This window comes from Rhipicephalus microplus, chromosome 3, assembly GCF_043290135.1.
Source record: "Rhipicephalus microplus isolate Deutch F79 chromosome 3, USDA_Rmic, whole genome shotgun sequence".
In the NCBI taxonomy this organism is placed as follows: Eukaryota; Metazoa; Arthropoda; class Arachnida; order Ixodida; family Ixodidae; genus Rhipicephalus; species Rhipicephalus microplus.
The window spans coordinates 229265982-229288762 of record NC_134702.1 but is presented as its reverse complement, the minus strand read 5'-3'; the positions used below and the strand labels follow the sequence as shown (position 1 = coordinate 229288762).

The 22781-nt window shown below is 49.0% G+C and overlaps 18 non-coding genes across 18 annotated transcripts; all 18 read left to right on the top strand.

Moving 5' to 3' along the window:
• Positions 1-408: 408 nt before the first annotated feature.
• On the top strand, positions 409-481 carry TRNAV-UAC (transfer RNA valine (anticodon UAC)). Its single transcript has one exon. It is a non-coding gene; the product is annotated as a tRNA-Val (tRNA).
• Positions 482-645: 164 nt separating this feature from the next.
• Positions 646-718, top strand: TRNAM-CAU (transfer RNA methionine (anticodon CAU)). The gene has a single exon. It is a non-coding gene; the product is annotated as a tRNA-Met (tRNA).
• A 636-nt stretch (positions 719-1354) lies between these two features.
• On the top strand, positions 1355-1427 carry TRNAM-CAU (transfer RNA methionine (anticodon CAU)). Its single transcript has one exon. It is a non-coding gene; the product is annotated as a tRNA-Met (tRNA).
• An 866-nt stretch (positions 1428-2293) lies between these two features.
• TRNAV-UAC (transfer RNA valine (anticodon UAC)) lies at positions 2294-2366 on the top strand. The gene has a single exon. It is a non-coding gene; the product is annotated as a tRNA-Val (tRNA).
• A 401-nt stretch (positions 2367-2767) lies between these two features.
• TRNAM-CAU (transfer RNA methionine (anticodon CAU)) lies at positions 2768-2840 on the top strand. The gene has a single exon. It is a non-coding gene; the product is annotated as a tRNA-Met (tRNA).
• A 163-nt stretch (positions 2841-3003) lies between these two features.
• Positions 3004-3076, top strand: TRNAI-UAU (transfer RNA isoleucine (anticodon UAU)). The gene has a single exon. It is a non-coding gene; the product is annotated as a tRNA-Ile (tRNA).
• Positions 3077-3942: 866 nt separating this feature from the next.
• TRNAM-CAU (transfer RNA methionine (anticodon CAU)) lies at positions 3943-4015 on the top strand. The gene has a single exon. It is a non-coding gene; the product is annotated as a tRNA-Met (tRNA).
• An 8033-nt stretch (positions 4016-12048) lies between these two features.
• On the top strand, positions 12049-12121 carry TRNAM-CAU (transfer RNA methionine (anticodon CAU)). Its single transcript has one exon. It is a non-coding gene; the product is annotated as a tRNA-Met (tRNA).
• An 863-nt stretch (positions 12122-12984) lies between these two features.
• TRNAM-CAU (transfer RNA methionine (anticodon CAU)) lies at positions 12985-13057 on the top strand. The gene has a single exon. It is a non-coding gene; the product is annotated as a tRNA-Met (tRNA).
• Positions 13058-13694: 637 nt separating this feature from the next.
• TRNAM-CAU (transfer RNA methionine (anticodon CAU)) lies at positions 13695-13767 on the top strand. The gene has a single exon. It is a non-coding gene; the product is annotated as a tRNA-Met (tRNA).
• A 34-nt stretch (positions 13768-13801) lies between these two features.
• On the top strand, positions 13802-13874 carry TRNAV-UAC (transfer RNA valine (anticodon UAC)). Its single transcript has one exon. It is a non-coding gene; the product is annotated as a tRNA-Val (tRNA).
• Positions 13875-14510: 636 nt separating this feature from the next.
• On the top strand, positions 14511-14583 carry TRNAM-CAU (transfer RNA methionine (anticodon CAU)). Its single transcript has one exon. It is a non-coding gene; the product is annotated as a tRNA-Met (tRNA).
• Positions 14584-14984: 401 nt separating this feature from the next.
• On the top strand, positions 14985-15057 carry TRNAM-CAU (transfer RNA methionine (anticodon CAU)). Its single transcript has one exon. It is a non-coding gene; the product is annotated as a tRNA-Met (tRNA).
• A 1806-nt stretch (positions 15058-16863) lies between these two features.
• On the top strand, positions 16864-16936 carry TRNAM-CAU (transfer RNA methionine (anticodon CAU)). The gene has a single exon. It is a non-coding gene; the product is annotated as a tRNA-Met (tRNA).
• Positions 16937-17808: 872 nt separating this feature from the next.
• TRNAV-UAC (transfer RNA valine (anticodon UAC)) lies at positions 17809-17881 on the top strand. The gene has a single exon. It is a non-coding gene; the product is annotated as a tRNA-Val (tRNA).
• A 401-nt stretch (positions 17882-18282) lies between these two features.
• On the top strand, positions 18283-18355 carry TRNAM-CAU (transfer RNA methionine (anticodon CAU)). Its single transcript has one exon. It is a non-coding gene; the product is annotated as a tRNA-Met (tRNA).
• A 402-nt stretch (positions 18356-18757) lies between these two features.
• On the top strand, positions 18758-18830 carry TRNAM-CAU (transfer RNA methionine (anticodon CAU)). Its single transcript has one exon. It is a non-coding gene; the product is annotated as a tRNA-Met (tRNA).
• Positions 18831-22077: 3247 nt separating this feature from the next.
• Positions 22078-22150, top strand: TRNAM-CAU (transfer RNA methionine (anticodon CAU)). Its single transcript has one exon. It is a non-coding gene; the product is annotated as a tRNA-Met (tRNA).
• Positions 22151-22781: the final 631 nt, after the last annotated feature.

Here is a 22781-nt window from a genome sequence, read left to right as displayed (position 1 = left end):
CCCGGGGCAAAGGCTGTGCAGTTTTTTGTTTGCTTATGATAGTTTAATTAGTCGTGAGGGGTGCGGTGTCTGGAGCAGTAATGAATGACTGTTGCTCGGTTTTCTTACCTTTTCGACCTTACACTTCTGGGAACTAATGATACCGGTTGCGTTTCCCAGTGACACCTTTCCGCCTCGGTAGCGCAGTAGGCAGAGCATCAGTCTTACAATCTGAAGGTCGTGAGTTCAGCCCTCACCCGGGACAAAGTTGGTGCAGTTTCTTTGTTTGCTTCTGAGAGTTTAATTAGGTCGTGAGGGGTGCGCTGTCTTGAGCAGTAATGAATGACTGTTGCTAAGTTTTCTTACTTTTTCGACCTTTAATTTGTGGGAACAAATGATCCCGGTTGCGTTTCCCAGTGACACCTGTCCGCCTCGGTAGCGCAGTAGGCAGAGCATCAGTCTTACAATCTAAAGGTCGTGAGTTCAACCCTCACCCGGGGCAAAGTTGGTGCAGTTTCTTTGTTTGCTTCTGAGAGTTTAATTAGGTCGTGAGGGGTGCGCTGTGTGGAGCAGTAATGAATGACTGTTGCTCGGTTTTCTTACTTTTTCGACTTATAATTTGTGGGAACTAATGATACCGGTTACGTTTCCCAGTGACCCCCGTCTGCCTCGGTAGCGCAGTAGGCAGCGCGTCAGTCTCATAATCTGAAGGTCGTGAGTTCAATCCTAACCCGGGGCAAAGGCGGCGCAGTTTTTTTGTTTGCTTATGGTAGTTTAAATAGGTCGTCAGGAGTGCGCTGTCTGGAGCAGTAATGAATGACTGTTGCTCGGTTTTCTTACTTTTTCGGCCTTTAATTTGTGGGAACTAATGATCCCGGTTGCATTTTCCAGTGACACCTGTCCGCCTAGATAGCGCAGAAGACAGCGTGTCAGTGTGATAATCTGAAGGTCGTGAATTCAATCCTCACCCGGGGCTAAGGCGGTGCAGATTTTTTGTTTGGTTATGATAGTTTAATTAGGTCGTGAGGGGTGCGCTTTCTGGAGCAGTAATGAATGGCTGTTGCTCGGTTTTCTTACTTTTTCGGCCTTTAATTAGTGGGAACTAATGATCCCAGTTGCGTTTCTCAGTGACATCTGTGCGCCTCGGTAGCACAGTAGGGAGCGCGACAGTCTCATATACTGAAGGTCGTGAGTTCAATCTTCACCCGGGGCAAAGTTGGAGCAGATTTTTTGCTTGCTTATGAAAGTTTAATTGGGTCGTGAGGGTTGCGCTGTCTGGAGCAGTAATGAATGACTGTTCTCGGTTTTCTTACTTTTTCGACATTTATTTGTGGGAACTAATGATCCCGGTTGCGTTTCCCAGTGACAACTGTCCGCCTCGGTAGCGCAGTAGGCAGCGCGTCAGTCTCATATACTGAAGGTCGTGAGTTCAATCTTCACCCGGGGCAAAGTTGGAGCAGATTTTTTGTTTGCTTATGAGAGTTTAATTAGGTCGTGAGGGGTGCGCTGTCTTGAGCAGTAATGAATGACTGTTGCTTGGTTTTCTTCATTTTTCGACCTTTCATTTGCGGGAACTAATGATAGCGGTTGCGTTTCCCAGTGACACCTGTACGCCTCGGTAGCGCAGTAGGCAGTACGTCAGTCTCATAATCTGAAGGTTGTGAGTTCAGTCCTCACCAGGGGCAAAGGTGGTGCAGTTTTTTGTTTGCTTTTGAGAGTTGAATTAGGTCGTGAGGGGTGCGCTGTCTGGAGCAGTAATGAATGACTGTTGCTTGGTTTTCTTACTTTTTCGACCTTTATTTTGTGGGAACTAATGATACCGTTTTTTTCCCAGTGACACCTGTTCGCCTCAGTAGCGCGGTAGACAGAGCATCAGCCTTAAAATCTGAAGGTCGTGAGTTCAATCCTCACCCGGGGCAAAGGTGGTGCAGTTTTTTTGTTTGCTTCTAGAGTTTAATTAGGTCGTGAGAAGTGTGCTGTCTGGAGCAGTAATGAATGACTGTTGCTCGGTTTTCTTTTTTGAACTTTAATTTGTGGGAACTAATGATACCGGTTGTGTTTCCCAGTGACACCTGTCCGCCTCGGTAGCGCAGTAGGCAGCACGTCAGTCTCATAATCTGAAGGTCGTGAGTTCAATCCTCACCCGTGGCAAAGGTGGTGCAGTTTTCTTGTTTACTTATGATAGTTTATTTAGTCGTGAGGGGTGCGGTGTCTGGAGCAGTAATGAATGACTGTTGCTCGGTTTTCTTACCTTTTCGACCTTACACTTCTGGGAACTAATGATACCGGTTGCGTTTCCCAGTGACACCTGTCCGCCTCGGTAGCGCAGTAGGCAGAGCATCAGTCTTACAATCTGAAGGTCGTGAGTTCAACCCTCACCCGGGGCAAAGTTGGTGCAGTATCTTTGTTTGCTGATGAGAGTTTAATTAGGTCGTGAGGGGTGCACGGTCTGGAGAAGTAATGAATGACTGTTGCTGAGGTTTCTTACTTTTTCGACCTTTAGCTTGTGGCAGCTATTGATACCGGTTGTGTTTCCCAGTGACCCCTGTCCGCCTCGGTAGCGCAGTAGGCAGCGCGTCAGTCTCATAATCTGAAGGTCGTGAGTTCAATCCACACCCGGGTCAAAGGCGGTGCAGATTTTCTGTTTGCTTATGAGAGTTCAATTAGGTCGTGAGGGGTGCGCTGTCTGGAGCAGTAATGAATGACTTTTGCTGAGTTTTCTTAATTTTTCGACCGTTAACTTGTGGGAACTATTGATACCGGTTATGTTTCCCAGTGACCCCTGTCCGCCTCGGTAGCGCAGTAGGCAGCGCGTCAGTCTCATAATCTGAAGGTCGTGAGTTCAATCCACACCCGGGGCAAAGGCGGTGCAGATTTTTTGTTTGCTTATGAGAGTTTAATTAGGTCGTGAGGGTTGCGCTGTCTGGAGCAGTAATGAATGACTGTTGCTGAGTTTTCTTAATTTTTCGCCCGTAACTTGTGGGAACTATTGATACCGGTTATGTTTCCCAGTGACCCCTGTCCGCCTCGGTAGCGCAGTAGGCAGCGCGTCAGTCTTATAATCTGAAGGTCGTGAGTTCAATCCACACCCGGAGCAAAGGCGGTGCAGATTTTTTGTTTGCTTATGAGAGTTTAAATAGGTTTTGAGGGGTGCGCTGTCTGGAGCAGTAATGAATGACTGTTGCTGAGTTTTCTTACTTTTTCGACCTTTACTTGTGGGAACGATTGATACCGATTGTGTTTCCCATTGACTCCTGTCTGCCTCGGTAGCGCAGTAGGCAGCGCGTCAGTCTCATATTCTGAAGGCCGTGAGTTCAATCCACACTCGGGGCAAAGGCGGTGCAGATTTTTTGTTTGCTTATGAGAGTTTAATTAGGTCGTGAGGGGTGCACTGTCTGGAGCAGTAACGAATGACTGTTGCTCAGTTTTTTTACTTTTCTGACATTTAACCCCTGGGAACAATTGATACCGATTATGTTTCCCAGTGACACCTGCCCGCCTCGGTAGCGTAGTAGGCGGCACGTCAGTCTCATAATCTGAAGGTCGTGAGTTCAATCCTCACCCGGGCCAATGGCGGTGCAGTTTTTTGTTTGCTTATGAGAGTTTGATTAGGTCGTGAAGGGTGCACTGTCTGGAGCAGTAATGAATGACTGTTGCTCAGTTTTCTTAGTTTTTCGACCTTTTTTTGTGGGAACTAATGATACCGGTTGCGTTTCCCAGTGACTTCTGTCCGCCTCGGTAGCGCAGTAGGCAGCGCGTCAGTCTCATAATCTGAAGGTCGTGAGTTTAATCCTAACCCGGGGCAAAGGCGGTGCAGATTTTTCTTTTGCTTATGAGAGTTTAATTAGGTCGTGAGGGGTGCACGGTCTGGAGTAGTAATGAATGTCTGTTGCTGAGGTTTCTTACTTTTTCGACCTTGTGGGAGGTATTGATACCGGTTGTGTTTCCCAGTGACCCCTGTCCGCCTCGGTAGCGTAGTAGGCAGCGCGTCAGTCTCATAATCTGAAGGTCGTGAGTTCAATCCACACCCGGGGCAAAGGCGGTGCAGATGTTTTGTTTGCTTATGAGAGTTTAATTAGGTTGTGAGGGGTGCGCTGTCTGGAGCAGTAATAAATGACTGTTGCTGAGTTTTCTTACTTTTTTGACCTTTATTTTGTGGGAACTAATGATACCGTTTTATTCCCAGTTACACCTGCCCGCCTCGGTAGCGCAGTAGGCAGTACATTAGTCTCATAATCTGAAGGTCGTGAGTTCAGTCCTCACCAGGGGCAAAGGTGGTGCAGTTTCTTGTTTGCTTTTGAGAGTTTAATTAGGTCGTGAGGGGTGCGCTGTCTGGAGCAGTAATGAATGACTGTTGCTTGGTTTTCTTACTTTTTCGACCTTTATTTTGTGGGAACTAATGATACCGTTTTTTTCCCAGTGACACCTGTCCGCCTCGGTAGCGCGGTAGGCAGAGCGTCAGCCTTAACATCTGAAGGTTGTGAGTTCAATCCTCACCCGTGGCAAAGGTGGTGCAGTTTTTTTGTTTGCTTCTGAGAGTTTAATTAGGTCGTGAGAAGTGCGCTGTCTGGAGCAGTATAGAATGACTGTTGCTCGGTTTTCTTTTTCGAACTTTAATTTGTGGGAACTAATGATACCGGTTGTGTTTCCCAGTGACACCTGTCCGCCTCGGTAGCGCAGTAGGCAGCACGTCAGTCTCATAATCTGAAGGTCGTGAGTTCAATCCTCACCCGTGGCAAAGGTGGTGCCGTTTTCTTGTTTACTTATGATAGTTTATTTAGTCGTGAGGGGTGCGGTGTCTGGAGCAGTAATGAATGACTGTTGCTCGGTTTTCTTACCTTTTCGACCTTACACTTCTGGGAACTAATGATACCGGTTGCGTTTCCCAGTGACACCTGTCCGCCTCGGTAGCGCAGTAGGCAGAGCATCAGTCTGCCACGTTCCATTTCCCAAGTTTTTGTTATCGTTTCAAAACACCACATGATTCTCAGCGCAAACCGCGCCTGCAGTTTTCTAGAAGGTTCCGGACTGTAGTAGATCATTTCGATAAGATCACGCCCACTGTGCGAACGGTACAGATTGTTCTGGAAGCTACGGCACCGCCAGCGATAACGCTAGAACATTCGACGGCAAGAGTATAAAATGCCGACGCGCTTCGCCGCTTGTGAGTTGTTGATCGAAGGCCGACGCTCCGTTCGCGCTATCAGTCCGAGACTGCTATCTGTGCGAGACTGCTGTTGTAATTGGACTTTCTGTTTACCGTGCACAGGTTCGCCCAAATAAACAGTTAAATCCCAACACGAAGTCTCCTGTCTTCGGCCACGTCACGACCCCGTGACATCTGGTGGAGGTGCTGCTTCGTTCATGTACCGCACGCCCCCGTCAAGCCGTGAACCCAGCCCACGTCGCGGAGAAGACACCGACGCCAACCAGGAGCAGCGAACAAGCCGCCGACAGCAAGGGCTACCACCGGAGTACGGGATTCTAGAAGAAAAGGCGCGGAAGACCAAGGCCATGACCGCGACTGCAGCGACAATGACAACCGCCGCATCCCTGCCCACGATGGTCATGCATCAACCCAGGGAACCACCAATTTTCCATGGGTCATCGTTCGAAGACCCGGAGTCCTGGCTAGAAACATACGACCATGTGGCCGCCCTCAACCACTGGGACAACGAAGAAAAGCTCCGGCGTGTGTACTTCTACCTGGAAGACACCGCAAGGACCTGGCTAGACAATCGTGAGTCCACGCTCCGAACGTGGGATGTCTTCTGCGGCGCATTTCTGCAAACGTTCGCGAGCGTCGCTCGCAAAGAAAGGGCCGCTGCTCAACTAGAGACCCGGGTTCAGCTACCGAATGAGAAGGATGTAATTTTCACAGAGGAGATGACCCGCCTATTTCGTCACGCTGACCCAGACATGCCTGAGGAGAAGAAAGTTCGTTTCCTCATGCGAGGGGTCAAGCAGGAGCTCTTCGCGGGACTAATGAGGAATTCACCGAACACTGTCCAAGAATTTGTATCCGAGGCGACCACCATCGAAAAAACCCTTGTCATGCGCACCAGACAGTATAATCGTCGCCTGACTCCAGAATGCGCTGCTGCTCAAACCAGTGACTCCGAAAACCTGCGTGAAACGATCCGAGCGATCGTGCGGGAAGAGCTGCGCAAACTGTTGCCTTCGGCGCAACCTCAAGTGGATTCGATCGCCGACATTGTGCGAGAAGAAGTTCGGCAATCACTTCGAATTCCCCATACACCGCTGCCGGAGCCAGAAAACATGAGCTACGCCGCTGTAGTGCGCCACAACGCTCCTCCCCGTCCACGCCAAAACGCCGCCCCGTCGCACTTCCGTCGCCAGACACCACCGCCGCCACCACCCCCACCGACGACCTACCGTTCACCAGCGGGCCAGCGCAGTGCGCCGAGGAAAACCGACGTTTGGCGCACCCCTGACCACCGCCCACTGTGCTACCACTGCGGCGAGGCCGGGCACACTTACCGCCGTTGCCAGTACCGACAGATGGGACTGTGTGGCTTCGCCGTCGATGCGCCACGTCCGCAGCCAGGAGAACGGCCACGTGACATCGCCGACTACCTGTCAGGAACTCAGTGGACACCACGAAGCCCTTCGCGTTCGCCGTCGCCCAGCCGCCGCACGTCACCGCACCACCGACAGTACTCTGGCCTAACGCGGGGCCGGTCTCCTAGCCCGTATCCGGGAAACTAAGGGCAGCAACCGGTGGAGGTGCGGTTGCTGTGTGACGAACTACCGAAGATCCTCCGACGACGACGACGCCGCGATGGAGCTTTCCCAACACAACGCCAACCAGGCAAAGCCCTGATGGCGAAAGCTCACTTACCGAAGGTGGCCTGACGACGCAACATGGAAGCAGCGGAACAAGCCGACGCAGCCATGACCCGACGCCACGCCCTAACTGTAATGCGAGACGGCGAACTAGCGACCTCGACGTTCTTATCGACGGCCACAGTGTGACCGCTCTCGTCGATACTGGAGCCGACTATTCTGTCATCAGTGGGTCGTTCGCCGCGAAGTTAAAGAAAGTTAGGACAGCTTGGAAAGGCCCTGAAATCCGCACAGCCGGAGGTCATCTCGTAACGCCTGCAGGAATCTGCACAGCGAGAGTCACCATTAACGGCCGTATTTATCCTACAGACTTCATAGTTCTACAGCGTTGCTCGAGAGATGTCATCCTTGGCATGGACTTCTTATGCCTCCATGGCGCTGTCATCAACTTAAAAACAAAGTCGATAACGTTATCCACAGAAGAAGCACTACCGCCGCGCACGCCGTCTGGACACCATGCCTTGAATGTGCTGCAAGAACAAGTCACCATTCCGCCTCGCTCAAGCGTCATTATTTCAGTCGGCGCTCCTGAATCACCTAATTTCAATGGCGTCGTTGAAAGCAGTCAGTATCTGTTGGTGACCCGAAATATTTGCGTCGCAAGAGGAATTGCTGAGCTGCGGGGAGGCAAAGCAACGGTTATGCTCACGAATTTCAGCAATGAGTACAAACATGTGAACAAAGGAACAACGGTCGCATACATCGAAGAAATTGCCGAAGCCACCAGAGCTTTCGCCCTCGCCGATTCTGCGGAACCTGCTCAGAGGAACCAAACACCTCCCATAGCTTTCGACGTCAATCCCAGACTTCCGAACGATAGGCAAGAACAGCTCAAGGCTCTGCTCCTGCAATACGAAGATTGCTTTTCGTCGTCATCGAAAATTCGGCAGACCCCAATCACGAAACATCGCATCATAACTGAAGAAAATTCCAGACCACTCCGTCAGAGTCCGTACAGGGTTTCGACGCGAGAACGTGAGGCCATGAAGAGACAAGTTGATGAAATGCTGCGGGATGACATTATCCAGCCGTCCAAGAGCCCATGGGCATCCCCCGTGGTGTTAGTGAAGAAAAAAGATGGGACCCTACGTTTCTGCGTCGATTATCGCCGCCTGAACAAAATTACAAGAAAGGACGTGTATCCTCTCCCACGAATAGACGACGCACTTGATCGGCTCCATAACGCCAAGTACTTTTCGTCAATGGACCTCAAGACTGGCTATTGGCAAATCGAAGTCGACGAAAGAGACCGAGAGAAGACGGCGTTTATAACACCGCGCGGCCTCTTCGAGTTTAAGGTGATGCCCTTCGGCCTTTGCTCGGCGCCTGCAACTTTTCAACGCGTTATGGATACAGTACTGGCAGGATTGAAGTGGCAGACTTGCCTTGTGTACTTGGACGACGTCGTCGTGTTTTCCTCGAGTTTCGACGAGCATCTTCGGCGCCTTGAAGCTGTACTTCAAGCCATCAAGACTTCCGGACTCACATTGAAGCCAGAAAAGTGCAGATTTGCGTATGAGGAGCTCTTGTTTCTGGGGCACGTTATCAGCAAGTCTGGAGTTCGTCCCGATCCACGGAAAACAGACGCCATCGCCGACTTCCCGCCGCCCACTGACAAGAAAGCCGTACGCCGATTTCTGGGCCTTTGCGCCTATTATAGGCGGTTCGTGAAAAACTTCGCCCGCATCGCCGATCCTCTCACTAACCTTACCAAGGCCGACGTGGAGTTCAAGTGGGAAACGCCACAGGAACACGCTTTCCAGGAGCTTAAACACCGCCTCCAGACGCCTCCGTTACTTGCCCATTTCGACGAATTCGCCGAGACAGAAATACATACTGACGCAAGCAGCGTAGGTCTTGGCGCCGTTCTTGTGCAGAGGGCTGACGGACTTGAAAGGGTTATTAGTTACGCCAGCCGATCGCTATCCAAAGCAGAAGCAAATTATTCCACAACAGAAAAGGAGTGCCTCGCCATCATCTGGGCTACGTCGAAATTTCGCCCCTACCTCTACGGCAGGCCCTTCAAAGTTGTGAGCGACCACCACGCCTTGTGTTGGCTAGCCACCTTGAAGGACCCTTCAGGTCGCCTCGCACGATGGAGCCTGAGACTTCAAGAATATGACATTACTGTCATTTACAAGTCCGGCAAAAAACACTCCGACGCCGACTGTCTCTCTCGTGCGCCTGTCGACCAACCGTTACCCGACGACCCAGATGACGACTACTTCTTGGGAACGATCACTACCAACGACTTCGCTGAACGACAGCGGGCCGACCCGGAACTTAAGGCTTTAATAGAATACCTCGAACGCAGGACCACCGAAGTCCCGAAGGTATTCAAGCGCGCACTTGCGTCGTTTTTTCTACGAAACGGTCTTCTACAAAAGAAAAACTTTTCACCGTTTCGGGCTAAGTACCTCCTTGTGGTGCCTTCAGCTCTGCGACCAGAACTCCTGCAGGCCCTGCACGACGACCCGACGGCAGGGCACCTCGGTGTTTCTCGCACGCTCGTGAGGATACAAGAAAGGTACTACTGGCCACGTCTTACTACCGACGTCACTCGTTATGTGAGGACATGCCGGGACTGTCAGCGACGCAAGACACCGCCGACAAGGCCAGCTGGACTTCTGCAGCCAATTGATCCACCTTGCCGACCTTTCCAGCAGATTGGTATGAACCTACTGGGGCCGTTCCCGACGTCGGCTTTCGGAAACAAGTGGATCGTGGTAGCTACCGACTACCTCACCCGCTACGCCGAGACAAAAGCCCTGCCAAAAGGCAGTGCATCCGAGGTAGCTAAGTTCTTCGTCGAAAATATCGTCCTACGTCACGGCGCCCCAGAGGTTCTTATCACCGACAGAGGAACCGCATTCACTGCCGACTTAACTCAAGCGATCTTGGCATACAGCCAAACAAACCACCGCCGGACGACAGCGTACCACCCACAGACCAACGGCCTCACCGAGCGGCTTAACAAGACGATCGCCGACATGCTGTCAATGTACGTCGATGTCGAACACATGACGTGGGACGCCATTCTTCCGTATGTGACCTTCGCATACAACACGGCGGTGCAGGAGACGACGCAGATATCTCCATACAAATTGGTCTACGGAAGGAGCCCGACAACGACGCTCGATGCCATGTTACCCAACGTCACCGACGAAGAAAACCTCGATGTGAGCGAGTACCTTCATCGCGCCGAAGAAGCCCGACAACTTGCGCGGCTCCGTATCAAGAATCAACAGACGACCGACAGCCACCGTTACAACCTTCGACGACGCTTCGTGGAATACCAGCCCGGTGAACGTGTTTGGGTGTGGACGCCGATACGCCGACGTGGACTAAGTTAAAAGCTTCTGCGACGGTACTTCGGACCGTACAGGGTGGTTCGACGTCTCGGCTCACTTGAATACGAGGTTGTCCCCGACGGCATCACGAACTCTCAACGACACCGATCGCGACCTGAAGTCGTACATGTCGCGCGCCTCAAGCCGTTTCATGCGCGTTAACAAACTGAACCAGTGTTTTTTTGTAATATTGTTGTATCGGAATTTATTCATTGTACTTTCTGGCATTATTATTGTACTTTCATATTTAGTTAAAGCATCGGGACGATGCCTTTTTTTCAGAGGGGGGCAATGCCACGTTCCATTTCCCAAGTTTTTGTTATCGTTTCAAAACACCACATGATTCTCAGCGCAAACCGCGCCTGCAGTTTTCTAGAAGGTTCCGGACTGTAGTAGATCATTTCGATAATATCACGCCCTCTGTGCGAACGGTACAGATTGTTCTGGAAGCTATGGCACCGCCAGCGATAACGCTAGAACATTCGACGGCAAGAGTATAAAATGCCGACGCGCTTCGCCGCTTGTGAGTTGTTGATCGAAGGCCGACGCTCCGTTCGCGCTATCAGTCCGAGACTGCTATCTGTGCGAGACTGCTGTTGTAATTGGACTTTCCGTTTACCGGGCACAGGTTCGCCCAAATAAACAGTTAAATCCCAACACGAAGTCTCCTGTCTTCGGCCACGTCACGACCCCGTGACAAGTCTTACAATCTGAAGGTCGTGAGTTCAGCCCTCACCCGGGGCAAAGTTGGTGCAGTTTCTTTGTTTGCTTCTGAGAGTTTAATTAGGTCGTGAGGGGTGCGCTGTCTGGAGCAGTATAGAATGACTGTTGCTAAGTTTTTTTACTTTTTCGACCTTTAATTTGTGGGAACTAATGATCCCGGTTGCGTTTACCAGTGACACCTGTCCGCCTCGATAGCGCAGTAGGCAGCACGTCAGTCTCATAATCTGAAGGTCGTTAGTTCAATCCACACCCAGGGCGAAGGAGGTACAGATTTTTTGTTTGCTTGTGAGAGTTTAATTAGGTCGTTAGGGGTGCGCTGTGTGGAGCAGTAATGAATGACTGTTGCTCGGTTTTCTTACTTTTTCGACTTATAATTTGTGGGAACTAATGATACCGGTTGCGTTTCCAAGTGACACCTGTCCGCCTCGGTAGCGCAGTAGGCAGAGATGCAGTCTTACAATCAGAAGGTCGTGAGTTCAACCCTGCCCGGGGCAAAGTTGGTGCAGTTTCTTTGTTTGCTTCTGAGAGTTTAATTAGGTCGTGAGGGGTGCGCTGTCTGGAGCAGTAATGAATGACTGTTGCTAAGTTTTCTTACTTTTTCGACCTTTAATTTGTGGGAACTAATGATCCCGGTTGCGTTTCCCAGTGACACCTGTCCGCCTCGATAGCGCAGTAGGCAGCGCGTCAGTCTCATAATCTGAAGGTCGTGAGTTCAATCCTAACCCGGGGCAAAGGCGGTGCAGTTTTTTTGTTTGCTTATGATAGTTTAATTAGGTCGTCAGGAGTGCGCTGTCTGGAGCAGTAATGAATGACTGTTGCTCGGTTTTCTTAATTTTCGGCCTTTAATTTGTGGGAACTAATGATCCAGGTTGCGTTTTCCAGTGACACCTGTCCGCCTAGATAGCGCAGTAGACAGCGTGTCAGTGTGATAATCTGAAGGTCGTGAGTTCAATCCTCACCCGGGGCAAAGGTGGAGCAGATTTTTTGTTTGCTTGTGAGAGTTTAATTGGGTCGTGAGGGTTGCGCTGTCTGGAGCAGTAATGAATGACTGTTCTCGGTTTTCTTACTTTTTCGACATTTATTTGTGGGAACTAATGATCCCGGTTGCGTTTCCCAGTGACAACTGTCCGCCTCGGTAGCGCAGTAGGCAGCGCGTCAGTCTCATAATCTGAAGGTCGTGAGTTCGAACATCACCCGGGGCAAAGCGGTGCAGTTTTTTTGTTTGCTTATGAGAGAATAATTAGGTCGTGAGGGGTGCGCTGTCTGGAGCAGTAATGAATGACTGTTGCTTGGTTTTATTACTTTTTCGACCTTTATTTTGTGGGAACTAATGATACCGTTTTTTCCCAGTGACACCTGTCCGCCTAAGTAGCGCGGTAGGCAGAGCGTCAGCCTTAAAATCTGAAGGTCGTGAGTTCAATCCTCACCCGGGGCAAAGGTGGTGCAGTTTTTTTGTTTGCTTCTGAGAGTTTAATTAGGTCGTGAGAAGTGCGCTGTCTGGAGCAGTAATGAATGACTGTTGCTCGTTTTTTTTTTAACTTTTTTTTGTGGGAACTGATGATACCGGTTGTGTTTCCCAGTGACAGCTGTCCGCCTCGGTAGCGCAGTAGGCAGCACGTCAGTCTCATAATCTGATGGTCGTGAGTTCAATCCTCACCCGTGGCAAAGGTGGTGCCGTTTTCTTGTTTACTTATGATAGTTTATTTAGTCGTGAGGGGTGCGGTGTCTGGAGCAGTAATGAATGACTGTTGCTCGGTTTTCTTACCTTTTCGACCTTACACTTCTGGGAACTAATGATACCGGTTGCGTTTCCCAGTGACACCTGTCCGCCTCGATAGCGCAGTAGGCAGCGCGTCAGTCTCATAATCTGAAGGTCGTGAGTTCAACCCACACCCGGGGCAAAGGAGGTACAGATTTTTTGTTTGCTTGTGAGAGTTTAATTAGGTCGTTAGGGGTGCGCTGTGTGGAGCAGTAATGAATGACTGTTGCTCGGTTTTCTTTCTTTTTCGACTTATAATTTGTGGGAACTAAAGATACCGGTTGCGTTTCCCAGTGACCCCCGTCTGCCTCGGTAGCGCAGTAGGCAGCGCGTCAGTCTCATAATCTGAAGGTCGTGAGTTCAATCCTAACCCGGGGCAAAGGCGGTGCAGTTTTTTTGTTTGCTTATGATAGTTTAATTAGGTCGTGAGGGGTGCGCTGTCCGGAGCAGTAATGAATGACTGTTGCTCGGTTTTCTTACTTTTTCGGCCTTTAATTTGTGGGAACTAATGATCCCGGTTGCGTTTTCCAGTGACACCTGTCCGCCTAGATAGCGCAGTAGGCAGCGTGTCAGTGTCATAATCTGAAGGGCGTGAGTTCAATCCTCACCCGGGGCAAAGGCGGTGCAGTTTTTTTGTTTGGTTATGATAGTTTAATTAGGTCGTGAGGGGTGTGCTTTCTGGAGCAGTAATGAATGGCTGTTGCTCGGTTTTCTTACTTTTTCGGCCTTTAATTAGTGGGAACTAATTATCCCGGTTGCGTTTCCCAGTGACACCTGTCCGCCTAGAAAGCGCAGTAGGCAGCGCGTCAGTCTCATAATCTGAAGGTCGTGAGTTCAATCCACACCCGGGGCAAAGAAGATACAGATTTTTTGTTTCCTTGTGAGAGTTTATTAGGTCGTTAGGGGTACGCTGTGTGGAGCAGTAATGAATGATTGTTGCTCGGTTTTCTTATTTTTTCGACTTATAATTTGTGGGAACTAATGATACCGGATGCGTTTCCCAGTGACCCCCGCCTGCCTCGGTAGCGCAGTAGGCAGCGCGTCAGTCTCATATACTGAAGGTCGTGAATTCAATCTTCACCCGGGGCAAAGTTGGAGCAGATTTTCCCAGTGACACCTGTCCGCCTCGGTAGCGCAGTAGGCAGAGCATCAGTCTTACAATCTGAAGGTCGTGAGTTCAACCCTCACCCGGGGCGAAGTTGGTGCAGATTTTTTGTTTGCTTATGAGAGTTTAAATAGGTTTTGAGGGGTGCGCTGTCTGGAGCAGTAATGAATGACTGTTGCTGAGTTTTCTTACTTTTTCGACCTTTACTTGTGGAAACGATTGATACCGATTGTGTTTCCCATTGACCCCTGTCTGCCTCGGTAGCGCAGTAGGCAGCGCGTCAGTCTCATATTCTGAAGGTCGTGAGTTCAATCCACACTCGGAGCAAAGGCGGTGCAGATTTTTTGTTTGCTTATGAGAGTTTCATTAGGTCGTGAGGGGTGCACTGTCTGGAGCAGTAACGAATGACTGTTGCTCGGTTTTTTTACTTTTCTGACCTTTAACCCCTGGGAACTATTGATACCGATTGTGTTTCCCAGTGACACCTGCCCGCCTCGGTAGCGTAGTAGGCGGCACGTAAGTCTCATAATCTGAAGGTCGTGAGTTCAATCCTCACCCGGGCCAATGGCGGTGCAGTTTTTTGTTTGCCTATGAGAGTTTAATTAGGTCGTGAGGGGTGCGCTGTCTGGAGCAGTAATGAATGACTGTTGCTGAGTTTTCTTATTTTTTCGACCTTTAATTTGTGGGAACTAATGATACCGGTTGCGTTTCCCAGTGACCCCTGTCCGCCTCGGTAGCGCAGTAGGCAGCGCGTCAGTCTCATAATCTAAAGGTCGTGAGTTCAATCCTCACCCGGGGCAAAGGCGGTGCATATTTCTTGTTTGCTTATGAGAGTTTAATTAGGTCGTGAGGGATGCACGGTCTGGAGAAGTAATGAATGTCTGTTGCTGAGGTTTCTTACTTTTTCGACCTTCAACTTGTGGGAGCTATTGATACCGGTTGTGTTTCCCAGTGACCCCTGTCCGCCTCGGTAGCGCAGTAGGCAGCGCGTAAGTCTCATAATCTGAAGGTCGTGAGTTCAATCCACACCCGGGGCAAAGGCGGTGCAGATTTTCTGTTTGCTTCTGAGAGTTTAATTAGGTCGTGAGGGGTGAGCTGTCTGGAGCAGTAATGAATGACTGTTGCTGAGTTTTCTTAATTTTTCGACCGTTAACTTGTGGGAACTATTGATACCGGTTATGTTTCCCAGTGACCCCTGTCCGCCTCGGTAGCGCAGTAGGCAGCGCGTCAGTCTCATAATCTGAAGGTCGTGAGTTCAATCCACACCCGGGGCAAAGGCGGTGCAGATGTTTTGTTTGCTTATGAGAGTTTAATTAGGTTGTGAGGGGTGCGCTGTCTGGAGCAGTAATGAATGACTGTTGCTGAGTTTTCTTACTTTTTCGACCTTTATTTTATGGGAACTAGTGATACCGTTTTTTTCCCAGTTACACCTGTGCGCCTCGGTATCGCGGTAGGCAGAGCGTCAGCCTTAAATTCTGAAGGTCGTGAGTTCAATCCTCACCCGGGGCATAGGTGGTGCAGTTTTTTTGTTTGCTTCTGAGAGTTTAATTAGGTCGTGAGAAGTGCGCTGTCTGGAGCAGTAATGAATGACTGTTGCTCGGTTTTCTTTTTCGAACTTTAATTTGTGGGAACTAATGATACCGGTTGTGTTTCCCAGTGACACCTGTCCGCCTCGGTAGCGCAGTAGGCAGCACGTCAGTCTCATAATCTGAAGGTCGTGAGTTCAATCCTAACCCGTGGCAAAGGTGGTGCCGTTTTCTTGTTTACTTCTGATAGTTTCTTTAGTCGTGAGGGGTGCGCTGTCTGCAGCAGTAATGAATGACTGTTGCTGAGTTTTTTTAATTTTTCGACCGTTACCTTGTGGGAACTATTGATACCGGTTAAGTTTCCCGGTGACCCCTGTCCGCCTCGGTAGCGCAGTAGGCAGCGCGTCAGTCTCATAATCTGAAGGTCGTAAGTTCAATCCACACCCGGGGCAAAGGCGGTGCAGATTTTTTGTTCGCTTATGAGAGTTTAATTAGGTTGTGAGGGGTGCGCTGTCTGGAGCAGTAATGAATGGCTGTTGCTTGGTTTTCTTCCTTTTTCGACCTTTCATTTGCGGGAACTAATGATACCGGTTGCGTTTCCCAGTGACACCTGTACGCCTCGGTAGCGCAGTAGGCAGTGCATCAGTCTCATAATCTGAAGGTCGTGAGTTCAGTCCTCACCAGGGGCAAAGGTGGTGCAGTTTTTTTTTGCTTTTGAGAGTTTATTAGGTCGTGAGGGGTGCGCTGTCTGGAGCAGTAATGAATGACTGTTGCTTGGTTTTCTTACTTTTTCGACCTTTATTTTGTGGGAACTAATGATACCGTTTTTTTCCCAGTGACACCTGTCCGCCTCGGTAGCGCGGTAGGCAGAGCGTCAGCCTTAAAATCTGAAGGTCGCGAGTTCAATCCTCACCCGTGGCAAAGGTGGTGCAGTTTTCTTGTTTGCTTCTGAGAGTTTAATTAAGTCGTGAGAAGTGCGCTGTCTGGAGCAGTAATGAATGAGTGTTGCTCGGTTTTCTTTTTCGAACTTTAATTTGTGGGAACTAACGATACCGGTTGTGTTTCCCAGTGACACCTGTCCGCCTCAGTAGCGCAGTAGGCAGCACGTCAGTCTCATAATCTGAAGGTCGTGAGTTCAATCCTCACCCGTGGCAAAGGTGGTGCCGTTTTCTTGTTTACTTATGATAGTTTATTTAGTCGTGAGGGGTGCGGTGTTTGGAGCAGTAATGAATGACTGTTGCTCGGTTTTCTTACCTTTTTGACCTTACACTTCCGGGAAGTAATGATACCGGTTGCGTTTCCCAGTGACACCTGTCCGCCTCGGTAGCGCAGTAGGCAGAGCATCAGTCTTACAATCTGAAGGTCGTGATTTCAGCCCTCACCCGGGGCAAAATTGGTGCAGTTTCTTTGTTTGCTTCTGAGAGTTTAATTAGGTCGTTAGGGGTGCGCTGTGTGGAGCAGTAATGAATGACTGTTGCTCGGTTTTCTTACTTTTTCGACTTATAATTTGTGGGAACTAATGATACCGGTTGCGTTTCCCAGTGACCCCCGTCTGCCTCGGTAGCGCAGTAGGCAGCGCGTCAGTCTCATAATCTGAAGGTCGTGAGTTCAATCCTAACCCGGGGCAAAGGCGGTGCAGTTTTTTTGTTTGCTTATGATAGTTTAATTAGGTCGTGAGGGGTGCGCTGTCCGGAGAAGTAAGGAATGACTGTTGCTCGGTTTTCTTACTTTTTCGGCCTTTAATTTGTGGGAACTATTGATCCCGGTTGCGTTTTCCAGTGACACCTGTCCGCCTAGATAGCGCAGTAGGCAGCGTGTCAGTGTCATAATCTGAAGGTCGTGAGTTCAATCCTCACCCGGGGCAAAGGCGGTGCAGTTTTTTTGTTTGGTTATGATAGTTTAATTAGGTCGTGAGGGGTGTGCTTTCTGAAGCAGTAATGAATGGCTGTTGCTCGGTTTTCTTACTTTTTCGGCCTTTAATTAGTGGGAACTAATGATCCCGGTTGCGTTTCCCAGTGACACCTGTCCGCCTAGATAGCGCAGTAGTCAGCGCGTCAGTCTCATAATCTGAAGGTCGTGAGCAATCCACACCCGGGGCAAAGAAGATACAGATTTTTTGTTTCCTTGTGAGAGTTTAATTAGGTCGTTAGGGGTACGCTGTGTGGAGCAGTAATGAATGACTGTTGCTCGGTTTTCTTATTTTTTCGACCTTTAATTTGTGGGAACTATCGATATCTGTTTTGTTTCCCAGTGACATCTGTCCGCCTCGGTAGCGCAGTAGGTAGCGCGTCAGTCTCATAATCGGAAGGTCGTGAGTTTAATCCTCACCCGGGCCACTGGCGGTGCAGTTTTTTGTTTGCTTATGAGAGTTTATTTAGGTCGTGAGGGGTGCACTGTCTGGAGCAGTAATGAATGACTGTTGCTCGGTTTTCTTACCTTTTCGACCTTACACTTCTGGGAACTAATGATACCGGTTGCGTTTCCCAGTGACACCTGTCCGCCTCGGTAGCGCAGTAGGCAGAGCATCAGTCTTACAATCTGAAGGTCGTGAGTTCAACCCTCACCCGGGGCAAAGTTGGTGCCGTTTCTTTGTTTGCTTCTGAGAGTTTAATTAGGCCGTGAGGGGTGCGCTGTCAGTAGCAGTAATGAATGACTGTTACTAAGTTTTCTTACTTTTTCGACCTTTAATTTGTGGGAACTAATGATCCCGGTTGCGTTTCCCAGTGACACCTGTCCGCCTCGATAGCGCAGTATGCAGCGCGTCAGTCTCATAATCTGAAGGTCGTGAGTTCAATCCACACCCGGGGCAAAGGAGGTACAGATTTTTTGTTTGCTTGTGAGTGTTTAATTAGGTCGTTAGGGGTGCGCTGTGTGGAGCAGTAATGAATGACTGTTGCTCGGTTTTCTTACTTTTTCGACTTATAATTTGTGGGAACTAATGATACCGGTTGCGTTTCCCAGTGACCCCCGCCTGCCTCGGTAGCGCAGTAGGCAGCGCGTCAGTCTCATAATCTGAAGGTCGTGAGTTCAATCCTAACCCGGGGCAAAGGCTGTTCAGTTTTTTTGTTTTTGCTTATGATAGTTTAATTAGGTCGTGAGGGCTGCGCTGTCTGGAGCAGTAATGAATGACTGTTGCTCGGTTTTCTTACTTTTTCGGCCTTTCATTTGTGGGAACTAATGATCCCGGTTGCGTTTTCCAGTGACAGCTGTCCGCCTAGATAGCGCAGTAGGCAGCGTGTCAGTGTCATAATATGAAGGTCGTGAGTTCAGTCCTCACCCGGGGCAAAGGCGGTGCTGTTTTTTGTTTGCTTATAAGAGTTTATTTAGGTCGTGAGGGGTGCACTGTCTGGAGCAGTAATGAATGACTGTTGCTTGCTTTTCTTATTTTTTCGACCTTTAATTTGTGGGAACTAATGATACCGGTTGCGTTTCCCAGTGACCCCGGTCCGCCTCGGTCGCGCAGTAGGCAGCGCGTCAGTCTCATAATCTGAAGGTCGTGAGTTCAATCCTCACCCGGGGCAAATGCGGTGCAGTTTTTTTGTTTGCTTATGAGAGTTTAATTAGGTCGTGAGGGGTGCACTGTCTGGAGCAGTAATGAATGAGTTGTGCTTGGTTTTCTTACTTTTTCGATCTTTAACTTGTGGGAACTCTTGATACCGGTTGTGTTTCCCAGTGACACTTGTCCGCCTCGGTAGCACAGTAGGCAAGGCGTCAGTCTCATTATCTGAAGGCCGTGAGTTTGATCCTCACCCGGGGTGAAGGCAATGCAGATGTTTTGTTTGCTTATCAGAGTTTAATTAGGTCGTGAGGGGTGCGCTGTCTGGAGCAGTAATGAATGACGGTTGCTGAGTTTTCTTACTTTTTCGACCCTTAACTTGTGGGAACTATTGATACCGGTTGTGTTTCCCAGTGACCCCTGTCCGCCTCGGTAGCGCAGTAGGCAGCGCGTCAGTCTCATAGTCTGAAGGTCGTGAGTTCAATCCACACCCGGGGCAAAGGCGGTGCAGATTTTTTGTTTGCTTATGAGAATTTACTTAGGTCGTGAGGTGTGCGCATTCTGGAGCAGTAATGACTGACTGTTGCTGAGTTTTCTCAATTTTTCGACCGTTAACTTGTGGGAACTATTGACACCGGTTGTGTTTCCCAGTGACCCCTGTCCGCCTCGGTAGCGCTGTAGGCAGCGCGTCAGTCTCATAATCTGAAGGTCGTGAGTTGCATCTTCACCCGGGGCAAAGGCGGTGCAGTTTTTTTGTTTGCTTATGAGTGTTTAATTAGGTCGTGAGGGGTGCGCTGTCTGGAGCAGTAATGAATGACGGTTGCTGAGTTTTCTTACTTTTTCGACCTTTAACTTGTGGGAACCATTGATACCGGTTGTGTTTCTCAGTGACCCCTGCCTGCCTCGGTAGCGAAGTAGGCAGCGCGTCAGTCTCGTAATCTGAAGGTCGTGAATTCAATCCACACCCGGGGCAAAGGCGGTGCAGATTTTTTGTTTGCTTTTGAGAGTTTAATTAGGACGTGAGGGGTGCGCTGTCTGGAGCAATAATTAATGAGTGTTGCTGAGTTTTCTTAATTTTTCGACGTTTAACTTGTGGGAACTATTGATATCGGTTGTTTCCCAGTGACCCCTGTCCGCCTCGGTAGCGCTGTAGGCAGCGCGTCAGTCTCATAATCTGAAGGTCGTGAGTTAAATCCACACCCGGTGCAAAGGCGGTGCAGTTTTTTTGTTTGCTTATGAGAGTGTAATTAGGTGGTGAGGGGTGAACTGTCTGGAGCATTAATGAATGACTGATGCACGGTCTTCTTACTTTTTCAACCTTTATTTTGTGGGAACTATTGATACCAGTTTTGTTTCCCAGTGACACCTTTCCGCCTCGGTAGCGCAGTCAAAATATTCATGGGTCTTTTGGCCAGGCGAATCTAAACAGTGATTACAGAAATTGTCGGACAACATCAGACTTGTGGCATAAAAGGCAGAACAATTATGACGAACATTCATATTGCACGAAATATGTTAGAATGCTGCGATGAGTTTGACTTGAAAGGAGCTATGCTACAAATCGATCTCGAGAAGGCATTTGACCGCATGAACCATGATGTACTTTTGAGCATTCTTGACTATGTCAATATAGGGTCTGTGGTGTTGGAAGGGGTCCGAATGGCGTACACGGGATGCTCTACGAGAATTGTAATAAACAAACAGCTTAGTGATAATATACAAGTATTATCGAGTGTAAACAAGGATGCCCTGCATCGGCGCGGCTTTTTGCTATCTATTTAGAACCTCTATGCCAGAAATCGATACAGAATGATCAGGTGCGGGGGTTATATTTCATGTCTGCAGAGGTAAAAATACTTAGTTACGCCGACTATATTGCTGTGTTCTGCGAAGATCGGGAGAGTATTAGAGAAGCACTAAACGATGTGAAATTCTTCTGTGATTGCACTGATAGTAGAGTAAAATGGAGTAAATGCCTTGGAATATGGCACGGAAGTTGGCAGAGCACACCATCGATATTTCAAAGCATTACATTGAAGGTTATACCTTACAAGTACTTAGGGGTAGCTCTTCAACACTACAGAGACACAACAGAAAATTGGAAACAAGAGACAGAGCAACTAAGAGACAAGACAAAAACGTGGGGTGGGCGCGATTTCTCAATGTTGACGAGGTCAACAGTGAGCAACATATTTCTTATTTCACGAGTATGGTATGTTTTATAAGTGCTATTCATGTCACGTGTTGCTGTACAAAAGCTACACAGAGTGATCGCAGTGTTTATCTGGGCGTCCACGTGGGAAAGGACAAGCCGAACAAATCTGTTCCGTTCTGTGAAAAGTGGGGGGCTTGGTCTTGTACACTTGTTCCTGAGACAGATAGTATCTAGGTTTGTTTTCTTACGAGGTCAAGATGATCGTTTTTTGAGAACGTTGATACATGTGCGGCTGTCCCATTTTCGCCTGATTTTATTGTAACCACAGTCAATGGGGTGACAAAGAGACCTAAGGGGTACATGAAAGAAGTGATTGCTGCTTTGAAAAAATTCAGAGCGCGATTTTCGATGGAGTATCTCTCTGGGGTTTCGCGAAGGAGACTGTACAAAGACCTTGTAGAAACCATGTTGCCAGAACCTCTGTATAGAACATTGTACCCTAATGGGCCCGAGGTTGACGTCTTGAAGAGAGTGAAGAAGATGCCAATAAGACCATCAATGAAGACATTCTTTTTCAAACTTCACAGCGGCACACTCCCTACAAACTCATGGCTCCGAGAAAAAGGAATATTCGTCCCGTCGGTTGATTGCATTATCTGCAGAAAACTTGAGACAGTTGACCACATCTTCCTAGACTGTACTGATGCAGTCTTTCTCTGGGACACCCTTCAAAGGACCCTGAAGAAAGAACTGCCAGTTACACAGTATGACATCCGTTTTTTGCCAGTCATAAATGTAGGCGGTGTGCCCTATGATATGTTCGTGGTATTGGTTCTTCACAGTGGGTGGCGAACACGGATGGCAGTGCGAAACGTAGACGTGAATCCCCGGCCCGCTCGAGAGTACTTCATAGAAAGTGTACAGTATTTGATGACTGGATACGAGGCACAAGATAAGCCAGAGTGGTTGCCATGTTTAGATAAGTTGGTGGGCATAAAGCGTCTGCCTTTTTAACCCCCATGTGTTGGAAGATGTGACAGCACTTTTACACGTGACACTGCACTGTATCCTTATGTTGATTTGTACTAGTTGCGAAGCAGGCAATAAAGAAAAAAAAGCCTCGGTAGCGCAGTAGGCAGCGCGTCAGTCTCATAATCTGAAGGTCGTGAGTTAAATCCTCACCCGGGGCAAAGGCGGTACAGTTTTTTGTTTGCTTATGAGTGTTTAATTGGGTTGTGAGGGGTGCGCTGTCTGGAGCAGTAATGAATGACTGTTACTGAGTTTTCTTATTTTTTCGACCTTTAATTTGTGGGAACTAATGATACCGGTTGTATTTCCCTGTGACACCTGTCCGCCTCGGTAGCGCAGTAGGCAGTGCGTCAGTCTCATAATCTGAAGATCGTGAGTTCAATCCTCACCCGGGCCAATGGCGGTGCAGTTTTTTTTGTTTGCTAATGAGAGTTTAATCAGGTCGTGAGGGGTGCACTGTCTAGAGAGGTAATGAATGACTGTTGCCCGGTTTTCTTATTTTTTCGACTTTTAAATTGTGGGAACTAATGATACCGGTTGCGTTTTTCAGTGACCACTCTCCGCCTCGGTAGCGCAGTAGGCAGCGCGCCTGTCTCATAATCTGAAGGTCGTGAGTTCACTCCACACCCGGGGCAAAGGCGGTGCAGATTTTTTGTTTGCTTATGAGAGTTTAATTGGGTCGTGAGGGGTGCGCTGTCTGGAGCAGTGATGAATGACTGTTGCTGAGTTTCCTTACTTTTTCGACATTTAATTTGTGGGAACTATTGATACCGGTTGTGTTTTCCCGTGACG